Raw genomic sequence first — 8,873 nt, forward strand, 5'->3', positions numbered from 1 at the left:
AACCCTTTAGTACTTATAACACTTGAATCAAAGTGTTTTCCATGTTCTAGGGTGCCTATACTTGTTAAATTAGCTGTTTAATCACTAATTAGATGCATATATGTGTCATTATGTGCTAACTAGGATCCTTGTGTGTGCTCAAGTCTTCACTTGACACATAGCATCTTACACCACTTGTTCATCCAAGCTACTCACTACAGGTGAGTTCATACCCCTTAATCAACCTTTTAAATGCTTTTATGGGGCGGGGGGGGGGGGGGGGGGAATACAAGTTGAAACATTATAGTGATTATATCAATCACATGTGATTAATAACTATCAAACAAATGGATTTACTATACTTTTAAATGTTTTATCAATCAAATTACTTAAAACTGTTTATCAAACTCTTCTACATGTTAAAATCTTTACCAAACTTACTTTTACATATTTCAAACCTTTTCTTTTATAGCTTTCAAACTTATACATTGTCAAAACCATGTCTACTACATATATAGTTATATAAGTAAGGATTAAAGGACGTAGGCCTGCCAACTCACTTTATTTCCTGTTCCATGTTTGGTTATGGACTTAGAGTACCCTGTTGTTTGTCCGAGTGTCATTCGATCCTTAGTTATATATTATGTATATATGTATAGATATAAAGGCTTTTATCTCAGTTCAATACATTCATTCATACAAACAATTCTACTAGTAAACTATAATAGGTATAGTTTACGGATATACTACTCATTACTTCTAGTTCAATGAAGCATACAAAGAGTCAGTTCATTCATGAGTCAATACTTACTATTATGAGGAACTGTACAACTATACTATGATGAGAAACTAAGAGAACTTACTATTAAGAGTAACTATACAACTATACTATGATGAGAAACTAAGAGAACTTACTATTATGAGAAACTATACAAACATACTATGAAGAGAAACAAATAGAGAGTACTATAACGAGAAACAATACATACACTACACTAGTACATACAATACATACTATAACATAAATATGAATCACTGTTTCGGGGCATGTCATCACTGCCATGGCTCGATTTGTATCCAGAGTCTCATGGAGGGAGAGCGTGAGTTTGCGTATAGATCTATACTGGATTGACTATCCTACACCTTTGCTGCTAGCTACAGTAGGACCTGCAGGTCTTCGGGTTCCAAATGTCATTACTTTCGGTATTTCATCATCGTGTTTTTAGTTGATAGTATGGTACAATCAAATCACATTTTACCTTGATAAAAATCCAATTTTAAGGTAGTTAGTACATCAGTAGTTACTATAATACAACACTACAATACTATATTATTTTCCCATTACATTTACATTGTGATCTTCTCACGTAGTTTATAATGTACAAACTATATTTCAATAATGATAGTCACACTAGGGAAAATTACACACTTTTACGAGAAACAAACATACAAAACAGCCGGGCCTTGGTAGAAGGCTACTTTTAGTAGAAAGTATAGGATTTTCTAGGAGATACAAAAATTTACAAACATTCACAAACTTTTACTTCAAAAATTTACAAACTCATACTTCAAACGTTGTTACAAACATTTTGATACAAACAATGACACTAAAATGCTTATGAACTCACCAGCTTTAAAGCTGATAAACTCTTTCAAAATAACTTGTATTCTCAGGTCATCAATAGACAGGTACACATGCTAGCTTTTGAGAAAATGGATCACATTCAAGACTCATCTTTTATTTTGATTCATATTTTTGGTGTCTTATAAACTATACAGAACACTTGTATTAAAATACATTATTAATGCAATGGATGATGTTGTTTGCTTGTTTACTATTATTCTGTGTTGTGATATTGTACATGACGTCCTCCGCGCCAAAACGATTTCCACCGTTCCGGTTTTGGGGTGTGACATTCTTTATCATCATCATTATACTTTTAATGAGAATTATAGTCCTTGTCCTATCTGTTCGGATAACGAACCTCCACCAGTCAAGGAAGCGGTGGGTAAGAGTGGACACCCATTAAGCTGCCATTTGATAGACCGGCTTCGTGAATGAGACCTACTAATGGCAAGAATGACTTGATCTTATATATATATATATATATATATATATATATATATATATATATATAATATTAACTTATAATACTATAAAGTATAAGGGTTGAATTTTAACTTTTAAAACTCTAGCGATTGGAATTAAAGTGTGTGTGAGACCTTACAAATTCCAAAACTTGAGGGCAAGTTTTGAAACTATTCAAAACCTTTCATTTCTATAAATAGTGAGTCTTAATGGTTTTAAAGAAAAGACTTTTGGAATTCCATAACTTGAGGACAAGTTATGGAGTCCGTTAATTGGCATTAAGATCAAAACTTACACTCACAAACAATTTACAAATAATTCTTATGATCTACCAAAACTCATAAACATGAACATACATATCAACAATTTTCAAGAATCACATAAACATATATAAAACTTGAAACTTTGATACTAACCTTTGAAAATGGATTAGCATAATCATTACCACATCAAAAATAGATTTTACAAGTCCAAAACTGTTTAGGTAATGATTCTAGTCCATTTCCAGCAACAAAACTCGAAATTCTGCACACAGGGCCTCCTACTCGCAGAATGTAAGAACCTACTCGACGAGTAGGATGAGTTTTCACTGGGACTCGTCGAGTCCCCCTATGGAATCGGCGAGTCCACTGAACAATTAGCAATTTTTCGACATTTTTCAGTAATTTGCATCAAGTATAATGAAAACAAGCCTAGTCTCTGATACCACTGGTGGGTTTTGAGCATTCTAACACTCTTACGATGCACATGGAACCCTAGAAACCTTGGATCTATGTTTTCTCTATTATACATGGAAATATGATTTTTCCAAGGTTCTCATCCTAATTAGCATATCATGGGGTACTTGTAATATAAAAACTTAGTAGGATGACATACCTTTTCTTGTGGCTGATTACTTGGAGCTTCAATAGCCTAGCACCAATAATGTGAATGCCTCAAGTGGAATCACAAATCACCAAATCAACTTGGAAGACTTTTAGAGGATATGAAGCACACTAGAAATTGGCCCACCATTTGTTCTCACACACACTAGTGCCATTTCATGTGCCAAATACCTCTTTATATAGTATGGTGGATTAGGGTTACATCCTTGCAAACCCTAATACCCATGACCTTTCATTTCCATAGGATCCATGGGTTAAAAACTCCATGGATTATCCATACAAGCTTAGCCCATCCTAAATGAGCTTTAGCCCATTCTATATATATAAGAGTCCATATTTAATTAGTTCCTTTTGATCACTAAATTAATTCCAAATTAATTCTTGATCAATAGTAATTAAATAATATGATATGATATTAATATATTATAACTTATAATATATTAATAAATCATAAACATACTATTCTCAAAAAGATTATCCATACAAATTGTTTCGGTGAAGTGCAACCCAAATGGACCATGCTGGGTTTTGTCAAGTACATACCAAATATAGTTACGGACTTAGACACCTTATCCAACACTAGTGTACTTACTTTACATATCAACTTTATAAGTGATGTTGGGACAGGTTATTTCCATGGCATACATTAAAAACCTATCACTTGAGAGTATTCCATTTTTGATATTGCCTTGCTATTATCTGGAATCAAATTCACACTAGGATCCATAAGAATAATCACAAGAGAACAATCACTATAATTTTTTTTTTTTTGAGAATTTTATTAACATAATGTGTTTGCGTTATAGTGATACCCTTGTTAACCCGTTTAATCCTAATACTAAGGACCACATTAGCCTCCCCCATGTCCTTCATGCAAAACCTTGATGATAATAAACTTTAAGTTTCATCGACTTGAAGTTGATTAGTGTTGAAAATCATCATTGCATCAAAATAAAGGTAAATTATCACACCATAATCGAATAAATTAAACCGACGATAAATAAATTTGTCTGATTGGTTCAATATGAAACCACTTGACAAAATAATATCATCAAACTTTTGATTTCATTGTTTGGGCTCTTGTTTTAGCCGACACAAATATTTCTCAAATTTACACATCTTATGCTAATTATCGGTCATAACAAAACCTTCCGGTTGTTTCGTGTAAACTTCTTCATCAAGCTCTCCATTCAAGAAATCTCTTTTGAAATCTTGATGGACAATAAAATTGTGAATACCTACCAAAGTAGTTAACAATCTAATGGTAGATATTTGTGCTAACAATGTATATGTGACAAATAATCAATTTTGAATGACCAATCAGGCTTTGAGCTTATCAATAGTTCCATATACCTTCATCTTCTTTATGAAGATCCATTTGCAAGCCAAAGGATTAAAACATGGTGGAAAATCAGACAATACCCAATTATTGTTCTTCAAAATTTACAATAATTCACCATCAACCGCTTCTTTCCATAAAGCAACAACTTGAGAATCCATGGCATCTTTTAAGGTCTTTGGATCATCCTCAATACTATAAAAATATGAGATTTAGATACAGGATCATCTCTTGATCCTTCCAACAAATACTGATGGAAATCATATCCTAACTTTTTTTGGCAATTTGGCCATGTTTGCTTCTTTAGACCTCTTGAGGTTCCGAATCTGATCTATCCTCTAAAGTTTCTGAATTTTGACCTTCATTACTGTTATAAATAGAATCCTTGGTCTCAGGATTGATGAAAATTGCATTACGCGACTCAGTTATGGTATTTACCATCCCCAAATCATTAGGATCTATAAAACAATATCTATGTGCCTTGAAATTTTCAGCATATCCAATGAAAGTGTAATCATATCCTCTTTCTCTCAACGTATTCCGTTTGGGCTCGAGTAATTTTACGACCTCCCAACAACTCCAAATTCGGAAATAACCCAAATTTGAAGTTTTTTGAACCAAAGTATCATACACGTCAATGACCGTACCTTGAAAATGACATGTCAATTCTTGGTTAGTGTGTATAAAATTGCCTTTTCTAGTTGCTCTGAAACTATAAATTTGATGTCGGTACTTTAAAATGACATAATCAACTAATATGCACAAAAAAGTATTAAGCAACAATTAAAAACTTTACATCTTATTAAAGGAAATGGACATGCATTTTATATACACACATGCACATAGATGATGCTTTTTTTGGGAACACAAAAAAATATGGGTAAGTATCTTATATCTAAACCAAATTCTTTTTGGTTAAAGAATGTTTTTCTAGTTTCTTTGAAATAATTAGGAGAATGGTCTCCATCGTTTAGGATCTATAGATAAAGACCATGAGGGAAGACGATCATCATCAAGTTTATTTTATTTTTCGGATTTTGGTTACCAATAGAAGAAATAATTAGACTTTTATTGACTAGTTATCTATAGGTGAACAAGTTAGGCTTTTGAGAAGAACACGTGAGAACACATCTTAACCGTACAATCAATTGATCTAAAGCTAAAGAAGGTTGATATATTTTCCCTTAAAGCGTAAATTTGTAACCTTGTATTCAAATTAAATCATAACACATTAAATTAATAAAATTTTCTTAAAGATTAATGGATATATGATTGATAGTTTCCTAAACTATTCACTTCATACTAATCTTTATCATTTTTTATTTTCAAAAAGAAAAGAATTCATTTTTTTTTTTAATTTATAAACGGGAGATAAAATCATCACCATCCTATCTGTTTTTTCTCCATCAATTGAAGATTAAATTATATTCATACTTGTATAAAGTTAGATCTATATTGTTTCATTAATATCTTACTAAAGCAAAATATAATTTTATAGTTTTATTGATTTAGTATTTGATTTAAATTTTTGTAGGTATATAAAGACACAATACAAGTGTATTCATATACAAATAAAGTTGTATTCATAATGTTCCACTCATACCATAATACACGTTTAACTTTTGTTCTAGGAGTTACGCCTGTGTTACACTTAGCTTAACCCCAAAAATAGGTTTTATCAATATGACAATATACTTTGCTCATCTTGTTCCAATGCTCTATCAAATTTCACTAATAACTCTTAACGACTTTAATAAGTTTCAACTATACTATTTCACCACAGTTAAGTCATTTCTTATCCATGACTTAAAGATTAAGACAATCCAATGGCATAAGAGCTATAGAGAAGTTTATGTAGACATCAAATACCAACTTTGACCCATAAGCTCTTAATAACTTTTAACTTTACTCATAAGTATTCTACTCAACTAATAGCTCTTAATGAACCTATAAACAACTTAATAAGCTCTTAGATTACTTATTTCACCATGGATTGCTTAATTCCATTGAATTCACAAGTTGGACGACAAAAAGTAGAACTACAAAATGTACAAAGAAAAGAAAAAACAGGATAGATAACACAATTAAAAATAATATAATTAAAAATCTTTATTAATTAAGGACTTTTGATATGAAAATCGTTTGTCAAATTTTATCGCTTTTGTCCCTATGACCAATTTTTGTTGTTAATGTCCAAAGTTTGTTAAGTTTATTTTATTTTTGCACTTATTACCTATAAGTAATAGCATGTTTTCAGGGATGAAACCAAAAAATTTAACAAACTTAAAGGCTTTCATCTCAAATTCGAAAACATATCGTCGGGTAAAAATATAAAAGATTTACAAATTTAAGGTGTTATTATTAGTTTTATTTTATTTTATTTTGTTTGCAAATATTTGTTCATACTTTTTTTTTGCAAATTTGTAAACTTAAAATGCAAAAATGATTTTTTTGGACAAACTTTAGTCATTAACATACCGACAATTGTGAAAGACAAAACCGTCATTGACAAACTTAAAAAAATTATGTCAAAAACCCGTTAACCGGTGTATGGTTCTTCTTGCTCGTCAATTTAATTACATAACATTTTTCATTGCAAAATCATAAGTTCTATATTTAATGTTCAAATCATTATATTTAATTTTGAAAGCATTAATTACATAATTTTGTTGTATGAATTTGGGAGAGTTTTTAGATTCATTTTTGCGTAATTTATAAATTTCGGTTTTCTTTTGATTTAACGCACTTATTTTTATTCACATGAGTAGAATTTATTTGACATTAATTCTAGTCATGTATGCAAAAAAACGTAAACCTTATTCATGTATTCATATAACTATTTTTTTTACAAAATGAATCATGTATGAAACAATCTTAAATATTTATGAATCGTACTGAATAGCTTTTGAAAAAAAAAATGAATAAATATTTCATGTATGAATGAAATTGTATAGTTTTTATAGTTGTATTCATTTATTAAAACATTCGAAAGTCTTGAATATTTTTGCAATCATTATGATGTTTTAATGTATTAACTAAAAAATACAAACAGTCTTTCTCATGGATATAAATAAAACATAATAATTCAACTCATTTTTGAAATGGGAAAAAATCGAAATGTCTGGTTTATGAAAATAGAAAAAGAGAAAACAAATGAATTCTATATTTTTTGGGATAACATACGTACTTTTTTTTTTTTTTTGAACAACACAGAAATTCATTGAGAGCTAGAAAGAAGAACAAAGGACGAAGCCCACCATTACATCCGTTGGTTCCCATCAAAGGGGATAAAATACGTACCTGTTGGTCTTTTTTTTTAATTGTCGATTATTGACAAAAAAAAGATACATTCCGATTTTAGTGGAACAAAAATCAATCAAATATTTAATGTGGTAGAGTACAAACTACAAATAACTGTTTCATATGCACGCTAGAACAATATCATAATTGGGTTACTTTTTGGAGACATGAATCACATGGCTTAGTTTCAGGCGAAGAGAATAACCATTGATCGACTCGGTATTCTTTTCGCATCAATTATAATTCTCAACTTCTTATGAGAATCGATGAGGATGATGTGGCACGACAAGTCACGACGTGAACACCGCCCTACTGGCTGCCACAGAAACTCTCTCTCTCTCTCTCTCTCTCTCTCTCTCTCTCTCTCTCTCTCTCTACCAAAACCGTGGTTGTGATGGTGTTGGTGGAGTGGTGTTGTCATAGGGTGTCCACCCTCTTTGGCAAGTTCGCTGCTTTGCATACCGGATGACCTAAGAGATAATTAAGAGTACTATAAGAAGATATATGGGTACTAAATTCATTGTCAAACGATGTAAAAACAAAAGCAAAAATGGTGTATATGAAATCTGTATGACTGCATCCTGAAAGCTCCAATTTCATCAAACCAATCTTCAAGACTTCAACCTATAAGGATCTTATCATTGATTAGTTAAAAACCAGACATAGAGCTAAAAAATCTAAATAAAGTTGGAGTTGAAATTACTTACAACAATAACTAGTTCTAAACTCAAACAGGAGAAAAGGGTTCATGAATTGTTAGTACATAAATTTCAAACAAAACTTCTTCATGATAACTTTGATAGCTGCTCTTAATTAGAAGGATAAATTTAGATCGCAAGTGAAAAGACACCAGCTACAAACCGTGTTGGCTAGAGTTGAACCCTAAGCTCCCACAGATAGTAGCACGGTGTCATCTCACCTGCGATCCAAATTTACCCTCTTTGATTTATAGCTCCCATGGATTCACATGTCGCCATTTTTCATCTGTTGGATCATATGACTAAAAATATAAGGGTGTGTTATATTTAGAAAGAGCAAATCAGGGTTTTCTCTTCTTTTTGTTAGGGAATGGAGGTGGAAAAGAAGATCTTACATAATTTCTCCTTCACAAAAACCTGTACTTATAGCCTATAGGCCCTCCTCATCCCCACCCCTCACCCCTAGTAAAATTTATATACATTAATCAACCAGTTGAATTAAATTAAATTAAATATGTAATAAAAGTGATGTAAAAAAGACAAAGAAGCCTACGTCGCAACGACAGACGTCACTTATTCCGTTA

General features: G+C 31.4%; 1 long non-coding RNA gene across 1 annotated transcript; it reads right to left on the reverse strand.

Moving 5' to 3' along the window:
* Nucleotides 1–7,646: 7,646 nt before the first annotated feature.
* Nucleotides 7,647–8,712, reverse strand: LOC145040069 (uncharacterized). The gene is made up of 2 exons (XR_013679857.1): nucleotides 8,299–8,712; nucleotides 7,647–8,215 (listed from the first exon to the last, which is right to left on the reverse strand). It is a non-coding gene; the product is annotated as an uncharacterized LOC145040069 (long non-coding RNA).
* Between the last annotated feature and the right edge of the window lie 161 nt (nucleotides 8,713–8,873).

Source organism: Lactuca saligna, chromosome 4 (genome assembly GCF_052625555.1).
Source record: "Lactuca saligna cultivar CGN05327 chromosome 4, ASM5262555v1, whole genome shotgun sequence".
NCBI lineage: Eukaryota > Viridiplantae > Streptophyta > Magnoliopsida > Asterales > Asteraceae > Lactuca > Lactuca saligna.